This window comes from Ambystoma mexicanum, chromosome 6q, assembly GCF_040938575.1.
Source record: "Ambystoma mexicanum isolate Mex_15411 chromosome 6q, UKY_AmexF1_1, whole genome shotgun sequence".
NCBI lineage: Eukaryota > Metazoa > Chordata > Amphibia > Caudata > Ambystomatidae > Ambystoma > Ambystoma mexicanum.
Genome location: NC_090937.1, coordinates 1,294,161,955 through 1,294,186,542, shown reverse-complemented (window position 1 = coordinate 1,294,186,542; position 24,588 = coordinate 1,294,161,955). Strand labels below are relative to the sequence as shown.

The 24,588-nt window shown below is 42.7% G+C and overlaps 1 long non-coding RNA gene across 1 annotated transcript in view; it reads right to left on the bottom strand.

The window, feature by feature from the left end:
• LOC138516623 (uncharacterized) overlaps window positions 1–24,588 on the bottom strand; it is a 158,586-nt gene that overhangs the window by 88,657 nt on the left and 45,341 nt on the right. The window contains exon 2 of the long non-coding RNA XR_011282290.1: window positions 6,155–6,484. This is a non-coding gene — a long non-coding RNA (uncharacterized lncRNA). The remainder of the gene's footprint in view (window positions 1–6,154; window positions 6,485–24,588) is intronic.

The following is a 24,588-nucleotide window of genomic DNA, read 5'->3' as shown; positions in this document are numbered from 1 at the left end:
GAGCCCTATTGTGGTGAAACAGAAATGGGGAATACCATGTCTCACCTAAGGGCATCCTCTCCCCACTCATCAAGCCTTCACCACCCACATGATTCTCCTTTGCATATCCACCCCGAGTGTCAGATCAAAGAGCAGGGCCTTTCCCTGGCCACCTGAGAAGAAGATATAGAGGGAAAAGAAGTGAGCATGCCCTCAAGCCCCTCACTGAAACAGAAGGAACAGTCTAGTGGTTACTGGCTTACGATTGGTCCAGCTAGAGTAGAAATAGAGGAGAGAAGCTAGGAGGTGCTGTCAAGCCCACCCTGGAGGACCAAGGATCAGGGAAGCTATGCTGCAGACGAATGGGCTGTGGACCAGAGACCCTGCCAGAGACAGGGGAACCTTTGGACACCGGTGAAGTGCTAAAGACTGGGGGAAGCCCAGGAGAATCCCTCTCTAAAGGACTGAAGGATCCAAATGCCAACCCAGCCCTGGAGGAGCCAGGAGACAGATTGGGAAGCGAAGAAGGGAGAAAGTCACTGCAGAGCAGGTCCAGAGGAGAGGGACTGCTCAACTAGCAAAGAGGGTGAAACTCCTGGCCTCCCTTAATGTCGGTTTGCATGGGGAGAAGGTGCCAGTTTGGAGAAGAATGTGGAGAGAAGAGGAAAGCCCACAGCTGACCGCAAGCATTCAGGGAGATGCAAGATCATCGTAGACCGTGAGATATGGTACTCAGGATGGACAGGGAGGTGTTGTGGCCTATAGAGAGTGGTTGAGCCAAGGTTAGGGGGAGAACCAATGGCATTGGTTTAGTCCCTGAGTTAAGGCAGTAGAAATCCAGGAAAGACTTGGCAGGGTTGTGAACCAAGTCCATCAGTGTGAGTCTGGGACCTGCACCCATAAGGGAACACGCATCATCCTTGTTCCTCATTGTCGCAATACCGGAAGGACTGGGGAACCAAGGTGACTGTGAGTTTGGTGAAAGCAGGGAAAAGACCAGGGGAAAGAAGCCATTCACCCTGGGATTGTGATCTGCTCAAAACTCCTGATAAGAACTGAGTTGCAAGAAAGGCTGAGGAAGGCAAAGCGAGTTATCCCTGTTAACATTGAGAACTTTGATTTATATGTTGTATGAAGCCAAGAGAAGGGGAGAACTCCACTTGGTGTTTGTGATTAGAAGAACTACAGTCAAGTCTGGCAGGATATTGAACCAGACTTGGTGCTACACTTGTGAGTTGAAGGAAGAACAGGGAAAGTGACTCCCCCGATACCTGCGAACTGTGTTTTGTGATAAGAAGGTTCACAGTCAAGTCTGGCAGGATAGTGATCCAGACTTGGTGCTCTGTTTGTGTGGGTTAAAGGAAGAAAAGGGGAAGAGACTCTCCCTGATACTTGTGAACTCTGTTTTGTGATAGGAAGATCTACAAATATGTCTGGCAGGATATTGAATCAGACTTGGTGCTACAGTTGTGAGTTCAAGGAGGAACAGGGAAAGCGACTCCCCCCCCCCCCGATACCTGTGAACTGTGTTTTGTAATGAGAAGATTCACAGACAGGTCTGGCAGTACAGTGAACAAGACTTGGCGCTGCATTTGTGGGTTGAAGGAAGAAGAGGGAAAGAGACTCCCCCGATACTTGTGAACTCTGTTTTGTGATAGGAAGATCTACAATCAAGTCTGGCAGGATAGTGAACCAGACTTGGTGCTACATTTGTGAGTTGAAGAAAGAACAGGTGAAGAGACGTTCCCCTAATGCTTGTGAACTGTGTTTTGTAATAAGGTCTACAGTCAAGTCTGGTGGGATAGAGAACCATACATGATACTTCATTTGTGAACTGGAGAGAAAAATAGCAGAAGAGTCATCCTTTAATACGTGGGAACTCTATTATTGTTGCATACGAATGGAAGACCATCCAACATCAAGAACATTTTAGTTGAAGAATCACTCAGGTTTGTTTCATCAAGAACTGAAAGAGAGAAGCCTCCTTCTGGATTAAAGCAGACACCCCATTTTTCCTTAGTTAGTCTAGCAGGCAAGGGAAGGAAATATTTTCGGACATAGGACGGTAGACATATTCATTTTATGGATATCCTGACAGAATCCTTAGTCTTTTTGTTGAGGTAGGGCAAACCCTTGTATTAACAGGGTCAGATGGGTTTTTCCTTTTCTTTACTTTTTTAAATAAAAGTGTTTGCCAAGACACATGCCTTCTCTGTGCCAGACTTGTACCCCCGCCTACAATTAGAAAACAAGCTTTTTCACAGGCTTAGCATATCTTGTCCTCTATATTCCCTTTGTCTTCTTGCACTAGACACTGTCATTGAAATGGATGACCTGGATCTCAAGCATTTTGCGGAACAGCCAGAGGGTTCTGAGAGTACTTTGTTTATACCTTTTGTTGCTCCCTATGAGGGTTCCTATCCCTCCTGGCAACCTACCATTGAAAACTACCATAACTTCCTTTCTGGGGCTCCATTCCTCTTGATTCTGGGCTCTCCTGTCCTAGAATATAGGAGTAGAAGGAGTTAAGTTGTTTTGAAAATGTGCATTAGGAGGGTAATTATTTTGGACATTTTAAATTGAAGGGGATGTTAGATTTCTTTCCAGCGAGAAATTCTGTTCAGGATTTCATGGGGGAATTTTCACTTGATTTTGATTCCCCCTGTTGTAGGGGAGTATCTGTAGCCCACTTTGGAGCTGGAACCCATGTACCACAGATTTATATATGCACTGGTGTAAGATGGGTCTGCACATCAGAACACGGTTTGAACACTGTTCTATTGGGGCTGGTCATTCTGTACAACCACCCTGACTCCAGATCTAAAGAGGTGGCCATCATCAGCTATGCCACTTTTGCTGTGGGAGGTGCTGTAGGTGGTTTGGGAGTTTGGGGAGTTTTGGGCTTGTTTATTTTCTGTAGGCCTTTGGACCTCATACATCTTTGTAGCTTGTGAAATCACTATTTGAGACTTTGCAAATCATCGAAGTCTCTCACTAATTGGTTGACCATGCTTTTTTGGAAGAGTGTGGAAACATGTGGTAATTATGTCCCTGCTGTTGGTATTTAACTGCCAAGAAGTCTGTGTGAATGCACGTTCTAACTCTTGGGAACATTCTTTTGCAAATTGGTCCTCACCAAACACCACATTTTATGCATTTTTAGGGACCTATTGGGACTTTAGTCTCTAGACAAAGTTTTAAAAATGTCATATACAAGTAGACTATTCATGGTGGTTTTGGTCTTCAGCCCTACAAAAAAGCTGGAAAGCTCAGGAGAAAATGTTCATTTAGCATATTCCGTGTTATCATACAACTTTAGATGATCCCACACAGAATAACTTGAATTTTTATAAGGGGTCATACAACCTTTTATGGCTATATTTTGTTGTTATATGGGGTTTTTGATTAAAGTTTGGGATCTTCCCTTCTTCTAAATCTCAGTCCACTCTCCCTCAGAGTCAGAGCTACAGATGCAACCAAACTCCCTGTTGCCACCTTGGCCCTCTCTAATATATTAATTTTGGGAACGTTGATACCAGTTTCCCTGTCTCAGCACATAGAATTTGGAACTCGCTCCCTTTGAACATAAGCAGTGAGCCTTCTAACACTCTCTTTACGAAACTGCAAAAAACCTGGCTATTTAACAAATACTAAGTTGCGCGCCTCTCTAATCACTGTTAATTAATGATAAATCATACCATGCTGCTTTAATACTTGGTATTGTTCCTGATATGTCAATGTTTGTACTTTTCATCTGTATACTCTTCCCTTGTAACCAGAATGTTTTACTGTAACATTGTATACCTACGCTGTGATACCTCTGGGTTTGGGAGAATAATCAAATGCAATAAATACATTAAATACATAAATAAATAATGCTTTCTAGATGTGTGGGACACAGGCTCCTTCTTTTGTTCTTGTCTCTGGGTCTTCTAGGTTTATTTTCTCCCAGGATCCCTTTTCAGGGGTCAAATGATTATATGATATTATATGATATGGCATTTGTAATGCGGCTAAACACAAGTGTTTCAAGGAGCGACTAGACAATGGGGGGCAGAGGGAAGACGGACAACGATACTACTAGGCCAGGTGTCATTCAGATCGCGCAAGTGCATGGGAGGGGGATGTGGGAAAGTGCGGGGGAGGGGGCACAGTGCAGTACATGGGATAAATAAATAGCAACAAGTAAAGGATGGCCAGCAGGTGGCAAGTGGAAGGTAAGTGCAGACAACAAGTATCAAGTGCTGGTAGTGGGACTTGTAGGGATACAGAAGCAGACCCCAAGTGCAGGGGTTGCCAGGAAGGCAGTGCAGGTGTGGAGCTGGCAGGGGAGGGGACCTGGGCCATCGATCAGAAGGTGGCCAGATTACCGGTGCAGTGTCAGCTTCAGCCAGGAAGTTTCTTCCTCTGAAGGTTGAAAATAAAAACAGTTTGTTCCACTAGATTGCCTGTAAGAATCCTCCCAGTCTCTCTGGTCGGAAGAACATTTTAAATTGCCCTTCCCGAATTTATGATTTTGTCTCTCTATTTCAGCCACGTGGGCTGGATGATTTCTCTGCAGGATAATTTTCTGCAGTTCAGGTCTCCCAATTCGCCTTGATATTATTTCACGGATCCAATTATATTTCCATTTTCACTACTGTCCCCTACTGACATGCTGAATGGAGCACTCCTCCCACCCCCTCTCGCTTATAGAGGCAAGAAGTCATCTATTTCTGATAAGGAATGCTCTATTACCTGGTCTGAAATATTTGTGAGAGAGGATGTTAGACAACTTGCAGGTCCTTGTTCTCTAGAGGCATCAGGCTTAGTATGTCCATCAGAATGCATATAGAAAGTTTTAGGTAGGTGTAATGAGGCCTTTGGCAGAAGGGAATATTCATCCCTGTCCAATGTACTTGTCTCTTGTGGTTGCCTGCTGGTTGGTTGTAACAACATTTTATAGTCACTTACTTCCTCACATAATCACTTCTTCAAATCACACATACTCACCTGATTAGCTTCCAGCATGTTGCTATGGGAAGTTAACAAGACCTTGTGTTATCTTGCAGCTCCTGTTGTAAAAATTAATTGTCGTTCTGGCAAGTTTGAATTATGTTAGACCTTTCATGATTTATTACTTTCCAGTGAATCATTTGCTCTTCAAAGGACTGTTTTTGTTGGATTACCTTTTCCTGATCAGTCCTTATTTGTCTAAATTGATCCTGCAGGTGCAATAGTTTACATTGGCTAGTTCTTCGGTAGAGACGTGGCTCATATCTTCATTTTCATGTACCTGATTTACTTTTTGAATCAGTTGCTTATTCTCTTGAATTAGGGAATCAATTTCTTGTGTGAGCTGATCTATGTTATTCTTTGACAACACAATTCTGACTAATTAGCTCAAATTCAGTTTGGGACTCAACGTCTTTGAGAATTTGATATTTTATTATTTTAATTCCACAATGTGTTGTTTCAGTGTCAATGTGTTCACTAACACGCCTTTATTATACATAGTTCAGTTATTATATTTTCACTGACACTTATCTCGGGCTTCTATATACTTATTGTAAGTGTCCTGGACAGTCAGAAAATGTCACTTGGACCGGCAACTGGTCAATGACAGTTTGCTGTTGCAATATGGAAGCCTGGATTTCTTTCAGTGTTTCTTGAAACCATAAAATGTCATCTAGTTTACCATTACAAAATTGTCTGGCACTCCCAGCAGCTCCTCAGTATTTATCTGGGTCACTTCTTGTCACAGTTTACCCTAAATATCCCTGTTGTCTGAAGGTGGAAATACAGATCTGCAGAAAGGCATATTAGTTTACAATTTTCTTCTTCGACCGTTGAAGTCAGTAGGGACTGTGGTTAACCAACAGAAGCATTTGGACTAAGAGATGACAAGTTGAAATAATAAAAAAAATCCTATCTAGCCCTACCGCTATGAGGGAATGTCCCTAACTAACAAACTAAAACTAATGGTGCTTGTCAAAATGTCACAAAATTTTTTAAAAGTTCTTAAATTTCAATTTCTTGTGTTGGAAAATGTTCCTTTCTTTGGTTTGGGCAAGTGAACCCTCCTGTCCCTCTCTGTTCCCAGTTTGGCTGTATATGCCTTATATTTCTAGGGCTCACCAAGGCTCTTTGGTTCTCAATAAGGCCTGCTATAGCAGGGCCTCAGTTAGGTGTTTACCTGTTCAGGTTTTCCTGTCTCCCGTAACCTCTTTAGCTTTCCCATCCTTGGATAACAATGTTGCTTGTCCCACGAATCCCCAAATCCCTTTGGCCCTCTGGTTGGATTCTGGCATCTTGTTAGCGATCAGCTTGCTCCTCACGCTACTGCTGGCTCCGCAGTTTCGGGTGACTCTACCCCTTCAGGATGTCTTCCGGTCAGAGGTTTGCCTCTGCGTACGATTCTCTCTCCTCCATTTCAAGTTCCTTGTTGTTTTATGTGCATCCTCACAAACAAAAGCGGTGTGTTGCTCATCTTTGCCTGTAGAGTTCTGGTGAGATTCAGCATTACCTGTAGCCAAAGAGATTGAAGAGATGTCACTATTTGCAGTGTAAAAACAGAAGTAATAACAGTCTTTTTTGATTCCCATGTAGGCAGGCAATGTACTCAGGATAGGAAGTTCCATCCAGGAATAAGAGTCATTGTCTCCAAGAGGGAAGTCACTCCCTGTGAATTCCCAATTCCCCAGAGCCTTAGGGAGGGTCTTGCTTAGCATGCTTACCCCTCTAGCCTCACAGTGGGTGGCTCCCCTCTGGGGTGAGGGGACGATTGGTCCAGATTCAACACAGGACTGATTGAATGGTCCTTTTTTATCCCACCTATCTGAACCCACATCAGCTCCACGTTCCATCATGTATGTCTTTCATAGATAAATATCTGTGGCTGTCCAATCCCCTGTCAAATATAATATTGAAAGAGCATGGACTTTAGCCACAGGTATTTCTATATCCGACTCCTCTCTGTTTAAAAAGTAACAATTAACCTCAAAAATTCTCACTAATCAGAAACTCCTATTTTACCACTGTCATTGAAATACTTTCAGCTCTAAAATCAGACTGTAATCTACTCTACACAACTGTTGTATCTCTAGATGTTTGTGCATATTTTAGCATCTCGTTATGAGACTGTGATATCAACACCACTGTAATTCAATGCAACAAATAATTTCCAAACACGCACGTGGACTCTGCACAACATGAGTTAAATGATTATGGTTGCAATAATTCCAGAAATCCAATCTCTTTTGGAGACTCCAGTTTGTAGGCTTTTTTTAATTGGGTGACATCAAGTTTGGGGGAATTAGCCACCCAACCAAAATCAGGCATGCACCATTTCTATTTATTTAATACAGATCTTTTAATGACCCTGGAACCCTTAATATAACAATATTGATTCCCTACAGTCTCCTTCAGCTTTTGGGACAAGAAACAGACAGGCTTGCAAAGAAGGTCTATTTATTAATATAATAGAAATAAGTAAACCATTTTAAATATAAACTAATGATGTGTCTATGAAATTCTAATGTCAATGATAACTACAAGCATGAATGTTAAATACACTGATTGCATCACTTTTCAGTGCTATTTTTACTTAAATGCAGACTTTTGTAAACATTCACATCGCCATGTGTGCAATTGGTTTACCCTGAATGTGCATCCATACCCTGAATGTGCATCCACCATGCTTTGAAAAGTGTGTGAGGGCTTGGGATAAAGTTGTCATTTTATAGAAAACCATATTAAATTAGAACATCTAAATAGCTCTACCTCTTTTTCATTGTAATTTAAGACCTCCTTCCTCACTCAATGGGCATGTCAGAAGTTCAAACAGCTTTCTTGAAAATGCAATTGAACCTCAGGCTACTTGATATTCCTGCTTGTAAATCTCTTGTAAAGGAAAAAACATATATTTGATAGATTCCCTTTAATAGTGTCTCAATTGCATTAATATGTAAAACCATACATTTCTAATTTTCAATGGGCTACTAGTTATTAACTGCTACCCAGGTAGGGACCTGGGTAGCAGTTAATAACTCTTTCCCTGTTTCCTGTTCGGTGACAGTAACAGAACATTGATTGATGATGTAACTGGGGAATGACATCCATTACAGTATTTGTCTAGTTTTGTGCACAGTGAGACATCATTTTCCTCCCAGATTCCTTCTTCTGTGTTTGCACATCACATAGAGAAGGAATCAGAGATCTCTAAGTATATACACCACCCAACCCATGTTATCAAATCTATAATTTCAGAAGCACTTCTGAAATATTGACTAATTTGCCAGAATGTACAGTCAATGTATATATCCTCTTTGCTTTACAATTACATAGGACTTTCTTTTGGCTGTCTCAAAATAGGTGGGCACCCTCGTAAGGACTGGTTCAATTCTCCCCCTCTCCAAACAGGTGGGCATCACTCAGCAAGTTGGAGTGAGCTTCTCTCCACAGCCTGGTTTACCTCTTTCTGTTTTTGGTGGGTCTGCTGTCTTTTCTACCGATGACGGCCTAGTGGTTTAATTCCAGGTAGGCCTCCCTTAGAGTGTACTGCTAGTAATCCAAGACAGGTCCAAAATGAAAGCAATCTATTCTACTTTCGTTTCTGTTGTTTTAAATTCTCTTTTCTCTCCTTCTTCCCATCTGCCAGCCAGTTAGTTTTCAGGGAGTCAGTCAGTCAGTCAGTCCCCCAGAAACTATAGGTTCAGACATTTATAGATCAGAATTCGCTCCTTTAGATGTGTGTATCATTTTGCTAATCTAACTGTTCATCTATGTGATTGAATAGTGTTCCAAAAGTGGCATCACACTAAACCACAACCTTTGTACATATTGGGCATGTTAATGAAGAAGGCAGTCTAGTGGGAGTGACTTTTAAACCCAGTTCCCCTCCCATTTGATGTGATGTCATCTGGGATATTTCTATATTTAACAACTGTAATTTTCTAAAGCATCATATTCCTCACATGTGATCATGTTACTAATCAGTTCATCATATTGCCCTCACTCAGGTGGCTGAAATGATGTGATTCTCATCTCGGCACAACCTGTGATGTGTGTGTTACTGATTTTTTCCTTTTTTTCTCTGATACCTTTACACATAAATTACATTCCCAGCTCAGAATAACAGGCTCGCCCGCACAGAGGCTAGGATATATGCATCAATGGCACCTGCCTGCATAATTAAACAGATATTAAAAATATATAATTTTATATTCAGTTGACACAGCTTTTCACTTTTCACTTCAGCTTTTTTATATATATATTTTTTAATAAAAATGATCTCTCGATCAAAAGTTATTTACAGAAATGTGATTCCATGTGTAGTTTTTAACTAGTGCATTTTGTTTTCTTTACATGTCATAGGATAAATAACAACATGAAATGGCATCTCCAGTTCCTGGAGCACAGAGTTGGTCGTGTATGACTGCTCAGAAGGCTGGTTGTCATGGGGCTTGAGCTTTAGTTTCTCATAGCTATATGTTTATACAGCTCTACCCACTTGAATAATGAAAGCCACTTTCTCGCCTGATTCACAGAGAGTTTTCCAATTGAGTTGAGCCATTATAAAACACTTCTATGAATCAGGGCCCAAGTCTTCAAAGGTGTGAAAGATATGGTTGATGGGAAGATTTTATTATATCTAGAGCAGACCACTGAAGGCCTCTGCCCAGAGCATATTGTATTTTTAAGGGGTTCTTGCACAGACCCTGTGGCAGATGGAAGCTTTAAATAGGCAGTCTTTGGGGACATTGATCCAGACAGTAGCAACATTGTATAGTCTATTCTCTAGGTTTCATTTCCTTGAAGAAAGCCACCCCCCTCAGTAGCTATTGCAGGAGGCCAGGAAAATGTTACTTTGCTATCCAGACCTTGTCTGGTTTCATTCACAAATGCAGCCTTTAACAATATTTCTTTATTCTCCACAGGTCCTCACTGTTATTGTCACATTAAACAGCACAACATAACATGAAATTTTATTTGCAATCAATATATTGTGAAATATTTACTTTTTATACTATATCATTTTCTAATACTGATTCTTAGTCCTGAAAGGAAATAAACTGACACAATACAGGCCCTAATATGTATTCTATTTTTCTGTAACATCTAGTGCTTTTACATTCCAGGTTGCCTTTTTTCCCATTTAACAAGATGTTGCGGGATACTTTCTGATAAATGGAACAATTGATTCTGGGACTTGTCAGTTACTTTGGACAAATACACTTATTGTAGATGGGCTAAGGAATTGACACCACTTCCTTGCATGTGTTTTTTCAGAGGTTTTCCGCAGGATGTAGTTCACATCTTGATTTTTAAATTTAAAATGTTCCTTTGCATCCTTGCCTTATGTATAGATTAGCTATGGCGAGAGTAAAGAAAGACTCTGAATCCTCCCCTCTCCAATAGTACCTGTCTATAAGTGGACAGCACCCATATGCATCAACCCAGGCCTATTATTACAAATGCTCACTAAGTAAATTCTATCTTCTTCAGAGCTAAAAACAATACGTCCATACCAAGATACCAACACAAATGATAAAAGAGTATTTCCCCATGACATATGCTTTACTGTGATAAACAGGCAAAGTGAGAGAGAGAGTGTTGAAGCTATGAACAGATCCGACATGGCTCCCCGACATGCTGCACACTTTTCCCCAGCACCAAACCAAATTGTAGAGGAATCAAACAAAAACCCCTAGACCACCAGGAACTAAAACTAGGTTACCAAGCGCACGCAAAAACAGTACTTACCATGGTGGAGGACAGGAATCATGCCCATAAAACGAACCAGGATTGTTGTTCTTCCACGGCCCGGAAGGAGAAAAGGCCTGTGCTTAACGTGGCAGATTGGCCAGGGCCAAACATAGGGAAGACCGCATAGAACAGGAAGGTGCTGGTTGTTTGGGTGAAGTCAGAAGTGTAGGAAGAGACATACCAAGATACCAGCAGGAGAAGGACAATGGGAAAGAGTGTGTGGTTGAGTTCTTGAGCAAGTGAGGTATTGATTAGGGAGTGCAAGTGGTACTGTGATGGGACTGTGTTTTTGAGTCTAGTGAATGAATTTATTGGAGGGAGTGCAGGGCGTGACTGTAACGTGGTTGCGAGAGTGAATTGAGTGTGAATGGTGAACAGGAGTAGAAGTGTGGAAGAGGGATAGATGAGTAGGCGGAAGGCGTAGTAGTGTGGAGGAGAGAGTAGTAACAACAAAAGCTGAAGACAAAACATAGAAGGAGTGAGAGACATCAGTGGGATAGATGAGGAAGTCGCAGGGAGTAGAAGGAGTGAAGGTGGGTGGAGTTAGAAGTAAGAAAGTAGTAAAATGGAACACCAGACATGGAGAGGTTGAGGAGTACATGGCCATGATAGAAAGAAGACCGAATTGAGCAGCATGCCTGAAAGAAACACCCTCTTATTCCTTTTAGTCAGCTAACAATATTGATAGTGTAGAGTTATTCTAAGAAGTTCCAAAGGTAGTTTATGTTGATACGGCATTGGGCTTTAGGTTATCCCATATAGTGAAGGCATAAACTAAACAATAATGAGTCCCTGTAGTATTTACTAACCTGGGGAGTAGGGCCGCCACGGTTATGGAATATTTGTGTAGATACAGGGACAGCACTAGGGCCCAAATAATCTACTCAATACAATTCATTGAACCATCTCTGACACTCTGAGGGTACTTTTACTACATTGGATGTATTGATCCAGATCACTTCTCCATAATGGAGACAGACAGGCTGAGAAGGAAAAGGGACTGTCTAAGGAGAAGCAGCTCACTGGTGATTTGATTCTGATCCTGACTGACTTTGTGGAGGAATATCTGGTTGAGCCCTATGATTGAGCTGGCAGTGCACGTTCAATGACACAACGGGGTGACCTTTGGCCGTAGATTACAGATCAGATGAACACCTGTGGGGTGGAACATCAAACAAACAGTACAATGAGGTGCAGAACCACATAAATGGTCTAAGTGACCAAACCAAGGACAAGTAGGAGATTAATTATAGGTCTGCTTGGGTAAAAGGTGGAAGTCCCCTGCCACTGGAAGAGGTGGTCAGTGGCATGATATCCACTGAGCAGGTGGTGGGTGTGTGAGTCATAGACAATTATGTGCCTCAATCAGGTGAGTTACATAATAGCATGGTTGGGATGGGAAAAAGCTTTTGACGCAGATCCGACAATGCATTGTGCTCAGTGGTAGCTGTGGATGATATTGAAAGAGGAGTGGTTATCTTTGAATTCCAAACCAAAGCCTGGATGCCTCTGGGCCATAGCCTGTGCTTTATGCATTGTTATACGATACCATACCAATCCATACTATGGTCACTACCTTCAGAGGTTGGGATTGACGACATTGTCAGGTCACTCATTTCTAGGGCTAACACTAGGGGCCACATCTGGCTGGGTCTTTCCTCCTGCATTGCTATGGGCCATGTCCACCGGTGACAGAGACGCATGAGTGTTCCTGTAGAGGACATGCAGTCATGTAGCAATACAGTTGATGGTTGTTCTTTACCTGGAAATGGTCATGCTTGCCATGGGTTTGTGACTTGTGGATGTGTCTTTGCCTTTGCTGTGGCACACCCGCAACATTCTCACTGCGCCCCCCGCCCACCAGATCCGTCCACTAGAGAGACCACAAACAATAAAATAATTAGCCCAGGGTAGCCCACACCAATCACTAAGGCACAACACAATATACCCAGACACGCCAGTCGCATCCTTGGACCCTGAATGATGAGACCACGCCGTCTGCTAGGAACAGAGATCGCACCAGCCATACAACTCCGAAGACCACGGTACGTATAACCCCTGAAGACCTCTGGTACTTATACCTACACCACATCTGAGGACACAGGCTGCAGGCATGACCAAGCACCCAGGCACCATTGAATGCAGCTATGACTATGCTTTCCGGTCTAGCAGCGCACATAACCGTACACACTGAAACACCAGACATACCTCATCACCTGTGCCACTAGCATACAGTGACTACCAATGAAAGGAAAGTCAGTACAGCAAGCCACACATCGAATCTCTCAACAATAGCTCTCTATCGCAACCTCCAACAGCGCCCTCCCATGTGTCTGTGGGTTGCTTGGTCGAGCATAGCCAGCCACCCGAGCCCTGGCAAAAATGCACACACGCATTTCCTAAAAGTAAACTTCTAGAACTTTCCTTGCCACATTGACACATTGACTACAGTCACTGAGTGTGTTCCAACCATTAAAAGCGCATTGATGCCATACAAATGGGGAAAGAGCGCTATGTAAATAACCAAATACAATACAATACAACATCTGCAACATTTCCTACAGGTGAACATTGCAGGTAGGCATCCATTTCATGTCATTCATACTGGAACGTGTGTTGCAGTGTATGGCGACATTATATTTATTGGGGTTGCTGATGATAGCCTTGCAGGTGACAACCTAGTACTTGCTAACATTCCAAGGCAGGAGACCCAAATGTTATCTGGAAAAGGACCTAGAACTTGATGGTGCAATGATTTTAGTATGTTTGGTGTTTGTTCTGTTATGCTTTGCTCTGTGTGTGATTATCATATGTGATGTGTTAAGAGTCCCCATAGTGACTTTGTGACCTGTGTGCTTCAGTAGATTGTTACATACAATCTATTCTGTAGTCTTTTATTGATAAGACACCTCTAACAGAGGAGGAGGAGGCGGATGCAGACCCAACAACCAGTGCAGGCCAGCAGACATTTCTTATAGAGTATACACAGTGCTTGCAGGCATCCAGCATCAAGCCTGATGACACTTCTTCATCTGACGATATTCCCAGTAGATTTAGTGAAATCTTCGATGTACTACTGCGTGGCCCAGAGCTTGCAAACCTGGGCGAAGTAGAGTGACTGCTCATGATATATATGGGTTCATCTGCACAATACCCACAGGACTACACATCATCTGATTATGGTTCTGTGAGAGTCCAAACCAGTGCACTGGTGTAAATGGAAGCCAGGTGGCAAATGGTGGTTCTGAAGCTCTGTTGGAATACAGGCACGATGCAGGCATGATTTCAGCACACAAAAGGTCCATTCCACTTTTCCTCTATTTGTGATGTGTGCAGCATTGTATTGGTTCTCTGCAGGCATTGAGGGATTGTGGATGGGGGTGAGTAAGAGTAGTGAACATGGGAATGCACTGTCCCCTGCAAAGGGAGAGATATGCAACAATGCATGAGGCAGAATCATGTGCAGTACCCTTTGGGAACACTACACACAATTAAGACTACACGTGTAACCTGTACTACACAGTAAAGTGGTAGTGATGGCTAAGAAGCCAGACTTATTTCAAGAGTAAAGTGAGCAGTAGAACAAGTTACACAAAGGACCAACAATTACAGTGATTCAAATAAACACTTGCTCAAGGTTTCTTGGTTAAAGAATATATATTTATTTACACAGTCAGTTTGAAAACATTACACTAGTAAGAGCAGCTCAATATCACACACTAATAAAACACAAATACACAACCGGTAAGTAAATGAACAAGTTTAGCTCCCTGAAGTGGGAGCAAAATAGCACTTCAGATACTTTAAAAAGGGGTAAAAAGACGAGGTTATAACAATAGACAGCACAAATAATTGCATAGACAGGACAAAGGGCTTCAGTAAACTACAACCAGCAATTCAGTTCATAATCCTGGGCCAAAGTCAATGGTTCAGAGTCTTTGTATAGGATAACACAGTTCTGGTAGTAAACGGTTAAGTCTTTGCCACAGAGTTTAGAAGAATTTGGCTAGGCTAAAAGTTTGATGAATGTTTAGAAAAGGACAAGCCTTCGAAGTAGAGAACATTTCCACAAACTTTCGCAATAGCCGAAAAGATTTCCTTGCCGGACAGCCACCCGGCCAATCACGCCAGAGTGCATTCAGGTCCCCTAGGAGACTAAGCACAGGGAGTTTCGGGCATCTCCCACACATCCTGTCCACCCCAGACACTCAGGTGCCAGAGGAGAGCTTGAAGCCTGCTAAAGGCCAACGAACAAAGGGACCAAACCTGGTTTGGCGCGCAGAGACAAACCCAAGAAGGACCTTTCCCAAAAGAAATGGCGTGAAAAGTCAACCAGAGTCTGTTTTTATAGATAGGTCTGGTGCGCCATATTGAAAAACATGGCTGACGCGTTTTTTAGCTACCATTGTCCACTACCACCAGCCATTTAAAGTAGGAAAGGGCAACATTTGACTGTTACATGAGTGTTTTGTCTCAGGGGAAGCTAAGCAACCCCTCCAGCACTCTATAGGAAGATAGTGCATGCTGGGTCTGTACATTTAAAGAGACTAGTAAAGTCAATTCATCTTTATATGCTCTGGGAGACGGTAGTCAGCCCCAGAGAAGGTATTCAATCCTTGGGAAAGCTGAAAGACATCCCTTTGCCAGTGCACTGAAGGTGCTGTGTGACACACAGAAAAAGATGATGCCTATGGAGTTGTCTTAAAACTCCATAACCAAAGAACACAAAAGTCAAACACATTGAAAATGAAAAGTTCAAAGATTTTTTCACCTAGGATCTTATGAACCTTAACAGGGCTCTATGAGCTCTGGCAATTATTAGGTCACCATTAGGATCTAGTGGACCATGAAGTGACTGGTTTATAAGACAATGGGCATTCTTCCCTTTTTTGCATGTACTTCGCATACACATGCCTGCATAATTTGTAATAATGTAGTGAGCGCGCATAGCTATGCGATAGTGCTAAAACAACAGTGACCTTGGTCTTTACAGGACCTGGCAGAATAAGGATACATGTTGTCAAGGGTTTTGACCCATGTTGAATTATTAGACTGGGTAGAATGTGGGGATGAGCTGTCGCCACCCATCATTCTATCCCAGAACAAAACTAAATCAATAGACTGGGTAGATGTGGGGATGAGCTGTCGCCGCCCATCATTCTATCCCAGAACCAGGAGAACCGTGCAGTTTTGCGCACACCAAAATGGTCGCCTGAACTGCCACCCACCAGTGCGAGCGTGATAGGCCAGGAGTGCCATGAGTGAAATGTGTGCCAAAGGAAAAACAGCAGTACCAGTGGCTAAAAAAAAAAAAGTGCTTTGAAATCACCTTTGTTTCTCTGAAATGCAAGCTAAAAATGCCTATTTTAAACATTGCAAGATATTCAAAAATCTCAATGAACACCAGAAGACATTTGGCAGAAGGTAGACTTGTGTGCATACAAAATCTGGAAAGAGAAAGAGCCCAAAACAATGTTTATAACAAAACTGGCTGAGCTGTGGATGTCAGCAGCTGAAGTGAAATTGGACTGAAAGACACTAAAATCTAAATGTTTAAAATACATGAGTGACCTACTGTTGAGTGGCACATAGTTTGCAACTGTTAAATGCCATAGTTTTGAACTTAGAATCAGCGTTCTAGCTGCATGTGTAAAAATTCCAAGTGTGGTTTGAATGTAGAAAACTGGGAACTAAAGTGACATTTAGCTGATGCCTGGCTTGAAAAGAGTGAATTCTGCCCGGTAAATATCCCCGACAGGAGTGAAACTTGCTCAGCCACTCTTCCCAGGCCTGGCTGCATTCTGCTGCCCCCACCAAAAGGAGATGACACCTCCCTGATTGAATCAGGGGAGGAGCACCTGGGGACTGCAGGAAACTAAACAAAGCACTGCCCTTGGCCCAGGCAAATGTTAAATTAGGGGGGTCGTAAATGGCTTCCTCTTGGAAGGAAATGGGGAGGGGCACTGCATGTGAGCAAGCTGAGCTTGGGGGAAGTGGATAAACCAGAAATTCCACCATGTGCTTTGGAAAACCACACCCCTTTGGGGCCAGAGCATAATTTTAAAAAGATGGATAATTCATAGTGCGGACTTATAAAAATTATATAAATAACATCATCATTCTTGTGATTTTTCTGTGCACATTTTAAGAGGTGTTAGGACTCTGGGGTATGTTCTTCGGGGATAGTAGCGGAAAAAAGGTTGTTACTCCAAATGTATGCATGTTAAAAATCTGATACTTTATCATCTGAAACCCATATCCCTGGTGCACATTTGTGTCAAATCTGGAAAGGTTTAGAGGTCGTTACCTGGATGAAAAGGGGAGAATTCTGTCATAAGTGGACACAACATCTTACAAAGACAGGAATCGGATGGTTTGGTGCTACAGAAAATATGTTAACTGGACATATAATATTAGAAAAATGGTACATAGATAAATATGTATTTGGATCAGAAATAGATTTGTGTGCAATTTGACAAGGGGAAGATCCTCTGACCATAAACCTACCTCATCACTCTGACTCACAACCCAGTTCCCCCAATCAAGGGAGAGAGGAGGAACTGGCCAATGATAAGTTGAGAGGGTTGGGCATAGAAGATGAGCCGACCCTCCCACTTTCTAAACACATAAAAGGAGACTGTGCAGGACAGGTAGGGACATACACTTGCCACTTCAAGCTGATTTTTTGCGGAGCGTTTTGCCAGAAGACACCAGATCCAGCACTAAGACTTCAAATGCAGACAGAGACCAGAACTTTGAATTCAGACTTCAGAATTTGTCAGCAGGCCTCAAAATCTTTTGCAAACTGATTTACCCCAGACTTCCAAGGGGCACATAAGAGTAAAACAGCCGGGCTGAGCTGTTTGATTCTGGCCTAGAACCCTGTGCCAGAAACACCCAGAAAGCAGAGCTGTACCCGGAACCAGAGACCAGACCTTTGTGAAGCGCCGAGTGCCAGACCAGACCAGCAGAGCAGAGCTGACCCAGACCGCTGTAACCAGAGAACCGGTACTAAAGACCTTCCGTGGCGAGAGAACCCCAGTCTACCTGACCAGATCTGTGACAAGGCCCATTCCTTCCAAAATATAGTGTGAGTACCCAGCCAGAACTGTAAAAAACCAATCTCTTAGTTTAAAATAATCTAATTCAAACTAGTTTAACCTATTGAGAACTGCATCATAGAAATCGTGTCCCGTCTTTTGATTCAAAGCTGCAAAACTGTCATCTGTCATTCCGAAACTTTAAAATTTCATTTCTGAAAATCTACCTCCACAAAATCGTCCGTATCTCTTGAACCGTTTGTGATAAAAGAGAGACTTAACTCTTATTTTGAAGCTGAGATTCTAAGCTTTCCAACAAGCTCTAAACCGACTTGCTATTCCTTATATTTCCTCCATAATTGTGCTCGACGCACGCTACTAAATTTCCGCGATTTGACATTTTGCTTCATTTCAGCCACGTGTAAAAATATTTGTCCTTGCTTTCCTTTGCTGAAATTCGTTTGCAACCTGACAATCATTCATAGAGCATTGCTAAAGTGATCCTGAACTAATTTAAAGTAGCTATCACCCTGAACCTCTAGAGGGAATTAAAATAATTTTTAGCTTATTTTTCCCTTCTTTGCATACCACCTTTAAAGTACTTTGCCTGTGTTTAAAATTATCCCTGTTGATCTAAGCTTGCTAGGGGGGAACTGAATTGGGATTGTACTGTGATTGTATTCCTGAAGACTGTGTGTGTCACTTCCACCTCCTTACATTGCATAGAGGGGGGGTGAATTGCCAAAAGGGGAAAAGTGATTATATTATGTTTTGCTGAAATCATATCAAGTTTATTCCTGTGTTGCTTCTTTTCCACCTTGCTTTTCCTTGTACCATATAAAGCATTCTCAGCTACCTTATCCTCTATACTACTCCTAAGTAATTACCCAGTGAGCTAGTATCACATCATCCATTGTTGATCACTCACTGTCATATGTCTAGGTGTGATATCAATTCTTAATTTATTATAAAAGTGTGATATATATATATATATATATATATATATATATATATATATATATATATATATATATATATATTGTTTAATTCTCAAATAAACCTTTTAACTTTGCAAAACAAACTTACTTCTTGGCTCAGTGGGGTCAGGGGGATTCTAAGAGAGGGGTGTTATATGAGGGTTGTCATCCAGAGTACACAAACTGGACCTAAAAAATATATAATTAAGGGCTTCCCTTGAGCATTCCCAGACAAGGCACTGACTTAGTGGGACTGCTTGATTGGAGTCTTTAACAACGTCTCTCCAGCACATTGTTTATGAAGTATGCTGTAATATCTCAATATGGAGTAAACCACCTATACTATTATCATAATAGTCTGCCAGAGAAGGTATGACTATCACTCTCTGTTTTTATTCTACTCCGTTGACTCACTGCAAACTCTTTTGATAAATATATATGTTCCAAGGGTTTAAGTAGGACTGTTTGTGATTCAATTCAATGAGTGGGCCAACAACCAAGTGATCACCTATATAAGCTCGAGTAATTAAGAGCGTGAATGACCAAACATAGACCCCTCTTTTCATTTCATTTATTTTTATATCTTGTTTTTAATTCTGTAGACTAGAAGTACAACTGGGTTTAGAAGACTAAAGATACCAAAAGATCATTTATTCCTGTCCTAATGAAGGTCCGGCATTAATAATGAAAAGACCAAGGTTGGATGCAGTCTATCTCTACCCTATGGGCCAAAACGCACTGCATCAACACTATACCTGCAACTACATGCATTGATAATAAGAACCCAAGAGGTGACAGGTAGTAAGTACTTTTCAGAGGTGATGTGGAAAGTGGAGGAACAAAGCAAATAAGAAGATTATAGAGTTTGTAAAGAACAGACCTAGAGATTAGCAGAAAGGGCATAGAGTACAAAAGATCAAGCACATGTATATGGTTGTTGTGCAAAAATTGGGCACATATGTCTGTTTCTCCATTTTTGACATTCCATATTGAGTCACTTCACGTAAGAAGTTTTGGAAATAGCTCTATCTGGAAATCAAAGGAGTTGTTACTCTTTGATGTTCTGTAATTGGTTGTTATATGAACCCAGATTTCATGTATGCACAAGAACATGTGCTTAATGTGATTGTACCGTTTGATACACGTTTTATGTGTATATATAAAAAAGAAATGGTTTTGTGAATGGTTTTGTGAAAAACAGGCACTCAAAATGAGCAAAGAATAAAATATGTTTTCCTGTTAAAAAATCATCAAAAAATGGAAGTTTGGTCAATAAGATTTTTGTGAATTATTGCCATCTTGGTGAGAACCTGGTTCTGAAAATTGAAAATCAGTCGGTGTGCAGGAGCAGGAGGAAGTCTGTGATTCGTTTTGTTTCTCTATACGTATAGCAAGGGCAATTTACATTGACAAGCAAATCGAGCTCCTTACTGTCACTTATCACCTGGACATTTATGGAATGCCAGTTCGTCCAGTTATGAATGAGATATTCAGTTAGTGTGGGTGGCCGCAGCGCAATATGGGTGCGGTTGATGGATTGGCCTTTGGAATGGGAAGTGTGCAAATGGTATAGAACACCTGCACTACCCTCTGCCTTGAATGTATGGTATGCAGCATTGTGATGTGTGTGTGCTAGTGAGCCATGATGCAAAGCAGCACCATTTAAGCATTGGAATTGTTTGGGGTGTGATATGCCTCCTAGGTTGGCTTTGGTCCACTGGAATGAACCAGTGGTAAAGGAATGCACAGCGGTTGATACATGCGCATGGGGCTGTATAGCATGCAAGCACATGTTATTGGATGTTACATCTGGTTCCCACTCCCTTACCATGTACAATATGATATGTGGTGGAAACCTGTATTTGCTGCACAACTCCTCATGTAGCATTCCAAAGATGGTTGTCCTGATGTGGACGAGCCAGGGTTGCCTCCTCCTTCTCCCTCTGCTTCTGACATAGGTTTGCACTGGATCTGTAATTGTGGGACACTTTGCCTGTTCTTTCAAGCTCCATTGGTACGTTGCCCCTGCTCTATATACATGCAAAATGTAGGTCATTTCCAGTTTGTGTGATGGTGCCCATTGTGCCATTGAATTACGGTATGTTTGCTCTTCTCAATGCACTTTCCTATATTGCGATATGATCAGTATTCCTGCATATTCTGCCCAGTTCTCCACCCAAGCGTTTGCCCTTTATGCAGCGTGTGGGGGCTTAATGTGGTTGCCAAAGGCACTTTGTCATCACGAGATGGCCCTTATGCATCACTGACGTACTGTAATGCACACATAAATCATGCAATTTAGGCACAATCTTACTTTACAGGGCACTGATGCTTGTGAATTAGTTCAGTCCCATTCTGTACACATTTGACTCTTTGCTCTTCAGAATGTAATAGAACTTTTAAGAGAGAGACACTGAATTATATGATATGATATGTCATTAATAACGTGCCTGCATACAAGTGTTTCTAGGTGTGACAAGACAAGGGAGGGAAGACAGAAGGATGGCAAGACTATCAATCTTACTAGGCCTTGAGTCATTCAGATCGTACAGGTGTGTCACCATAAAGTGCAGTGGGGAGGGAGAAGGAGGATGTGCCAGGGAGAGGGTCAGGGGGAAGTGCAATCCGTGCAACATTACTCTGAGTAATTGCAGCCAGGGCAGCACAGCTCTGGGTAAGTGCAGGAAGCAGGCAACTGTGGGTAACAGTTACAACCCCTAAGTGCACGGTAGGCCCAGAGGCAGGGCAGGGGAGACTGATCATGGAGGAACCAGGTACCCAGTGGAGTCTGAGGGTAGCCAAGCGGCACAGGAGCCAGGTAGGTCAGCAGGGGGGAGAGAGAGAGAGACAGCAGAGGAAAAAAGGAAGGTCTTTGTTATAAATAAGTCTTGCTGATGATGGGCTCTGATCATCCATACTCAGTCCAGCTGTGGAGCCACAAGGTTTTGACCGGGTCATCTTTATTGTACATATTTACACTTGTACAGGAACCAGTTTTTCTTCGTATGGACAGTATTCACAGTGGACATCACAGAGTAAGTACAGAGACAGATAGATATATAGACAGAGACCCACCGGCCATCCATACACACACACACTCACAGACACACTCAACATTCTCCTGAGCTGCTCATCATTCATGCATCAACATTCCGAATGCATTCAGTCCTGGACAGTGACAATACAAGACTTACATCACAACATCTCCCTTCCATACTGAAACACATGCATCACAACAGTTTTGTGCTGCTTCCGGAACATCTGGTGAACCGGCTCAAGTTTGAGAGGGGCAGCGAGGCCATTCCAGAGGAATGCACCTGCTGAGGTGAGAGATCTACCCCACACTCTCTGCCTGGAGAAAAGTCTGACCCTCTGAGAATTTGAGGTAGATGAGTAAAGGGCTCGAGAAGGAAGGCATTTTGGAAGAGAGAGTTGGATGCCGTGTGGGCCCCGGCCCCAGAAAGCTTTGTGAATGATGCACAGTGTCTTGAACTTGATCCTTGCAGCCACAGGGAGCCAGTAGAAAGATTTCAGGGCTCGAGAGATAATGTCCCTGGCCTTTAGGCCAAGGACAAGTCTTGCAGTCCTGTTCTGGATTAGTTGCAGAAGGCGGAGAGTAGAGGAAGTCAGATTGAGAAATAGGCTGTTCCAGTAGTCCAGCCTAGAGAGAACTAGGGCTCTTGAGACAGTGTGCTTTTGGCGGGTGAGAAAAGGAAGAATACCTCTTAGGAGGAGCAGCTGGAAGTGGTACTTCTTGGCAAGGTCAGTGATGTGAAAAGAGAAGGATAGAGTGGAGTCGAAGATGACACCAAGATGTTTTTCCTCACTGGAGGACAAAGGAAGAGGGCCCAAGGAGGGTGACCAGCATGAGAGAGGGAAGCAGGAACATTGGTGATAATGACAAGGATCTCTGTTTTACTGGCTTTAAGGCAGAGATCATTGGAGGTGCATCAATCCTGAATTGTCAGGATGTACAGTCACGAAAGAGCAATAGAGAAGAGGAGCCTGAGGGAAACCAGAAAGAGAGTTGAGTGTCATCGGCATAACACTGAAACCTTAGAGCAGAAGGTAGAGATCAGGTGGGCCAAATAGGCCAAGTAGACATTGAAGAACCAGGGTGAGAGGTTAGAGCCCTAGGGAACAGCACAAGTGGATAGAGAGGTGGTGGAAAGAAAGGACCCAAGTTGGACCTGGGAGGGTCAGTCCAGCAGGAAGGGGGTCAACTACTCCAGGACATGATCCGTGATGCACAGGTTCTCACAGAGTCTTTTGATAAAGATGGCGTGATTGACGATGTCAAAGGCAGTGGAAAGGTCAAGGAGGATGTAGACAGAAGAAAAGTTAGAGTCAAGATTAGTGAGCAGATCTTCACAGGTGTTCAGGAGAGCAGTTTCTGTGCCTCTGACTGATGGTCATGGAGATAACAAAAATATTCAGTGTGAAGAGTAAGCTAGGAGATGGCCAGCTTTTCCAAGAGTTTGCCCAAGAAAGTAGTGATAGAGATTGGGTGATAGTTTGCCGGACAAGTAGGAACAGCAGAAGGCTTTTTAAGGAGGGGGTGCCCAAGGGAGTGCTTGAGGAGAGAGGGGAAGGATCCAGTGGCGAAAGAGTGATTGCAGAAATCAGCGAAGGCTGGAGCGAGGGTGTCAATGTGGTCCTTGATGGTTCTGGAGGAGCAGTGAAGCAACTGTTTTGATGACATGTTCATAGATCACACTTGTCTAGAAACATTGTTAGTTGTTGGCAGAGAGAAAGAGGAGAAAGTAGGAGGAGAGTGAGAGGCGGCCAGAGAGGGGCTGAGAGAGGTAGAGGGAGACGAAGAAGAGTGAGAGGACAGGATGTCCTGAGTTTTAGTGGTGAAGTTAGAAGCCAGACCCATACATAGAGCCTGGGAGGGATTAGGAGAGGTGGAGACTGCAGAAGGATTGGCCAGCACCTTACAGATTTTAAAGAGTTTGGCCGTGTTGTTAGATGCCGCAGAGACAAGGGCTTGGATGTGGACTCTCTTCTTGGACAGGACAGTTTGCATTGCCTTTGGAGCAGGGGGCAGGCCAGTTTGTCAGAGGATGTGCCCAAAGCCCTCCACTTCCTCTCAGCCACCGTGTACTTGCATTTCAGGGTTGCAAGGTCAGAGCCATACCAAGAGTTGCACTTGGAGTTAGGCTTCAGGCGGATTCTCATGAAATGGGGAAGGACATCCAGAGAGTTGGAAATGGAAAGAGGAAGGTTAGAGAAGGATGTGTCAGAGTGTGTGTCAGCCACAGGCGTAGGAGGAGCATCATAATGTGTGTGATAGGAACACTGGACATTATTTTCTCTAACTAGATATATGCTCATAAATAATGTGCGGCAGATTCCCCATACAGGAGTACCAACAGCATCTGATGCAAGTCTTAATCTACTGGTAGGATTGTCCCTTATCTTCCCCATGCTGTTACACATATAGCCACAAGCTCCTAACTTGCGTTGCCTTATTGTGCATGCTGCATGACTAATTTATAACTGTTTCAATACTATATGCACGTTTTTTACCTTACCTTTATCTTATCCGGTTCATTTAGTAAACTCTTTCATAAAGAACGGTCTCCATAGAAATACATCTTTGATTCAAACATGCTCTCTATGATCCAGTAGAGTGAATAAAGTTGCATTTTAGGATTTGGGATTTCCCGATCCAAATACAATCAGAATACATGTTTTACAATTGATGTCAATGTTTGAACATACATTTGAGTAATCTAATTTAAGTTTAAAGTTGGGTTTGTGCCCCATGTGGAACCTTCCACGTGATGCAGCGTTTATTGGGGTTTACTATTTTTTGTTTAATGTTCCTACTTACTGGAGCA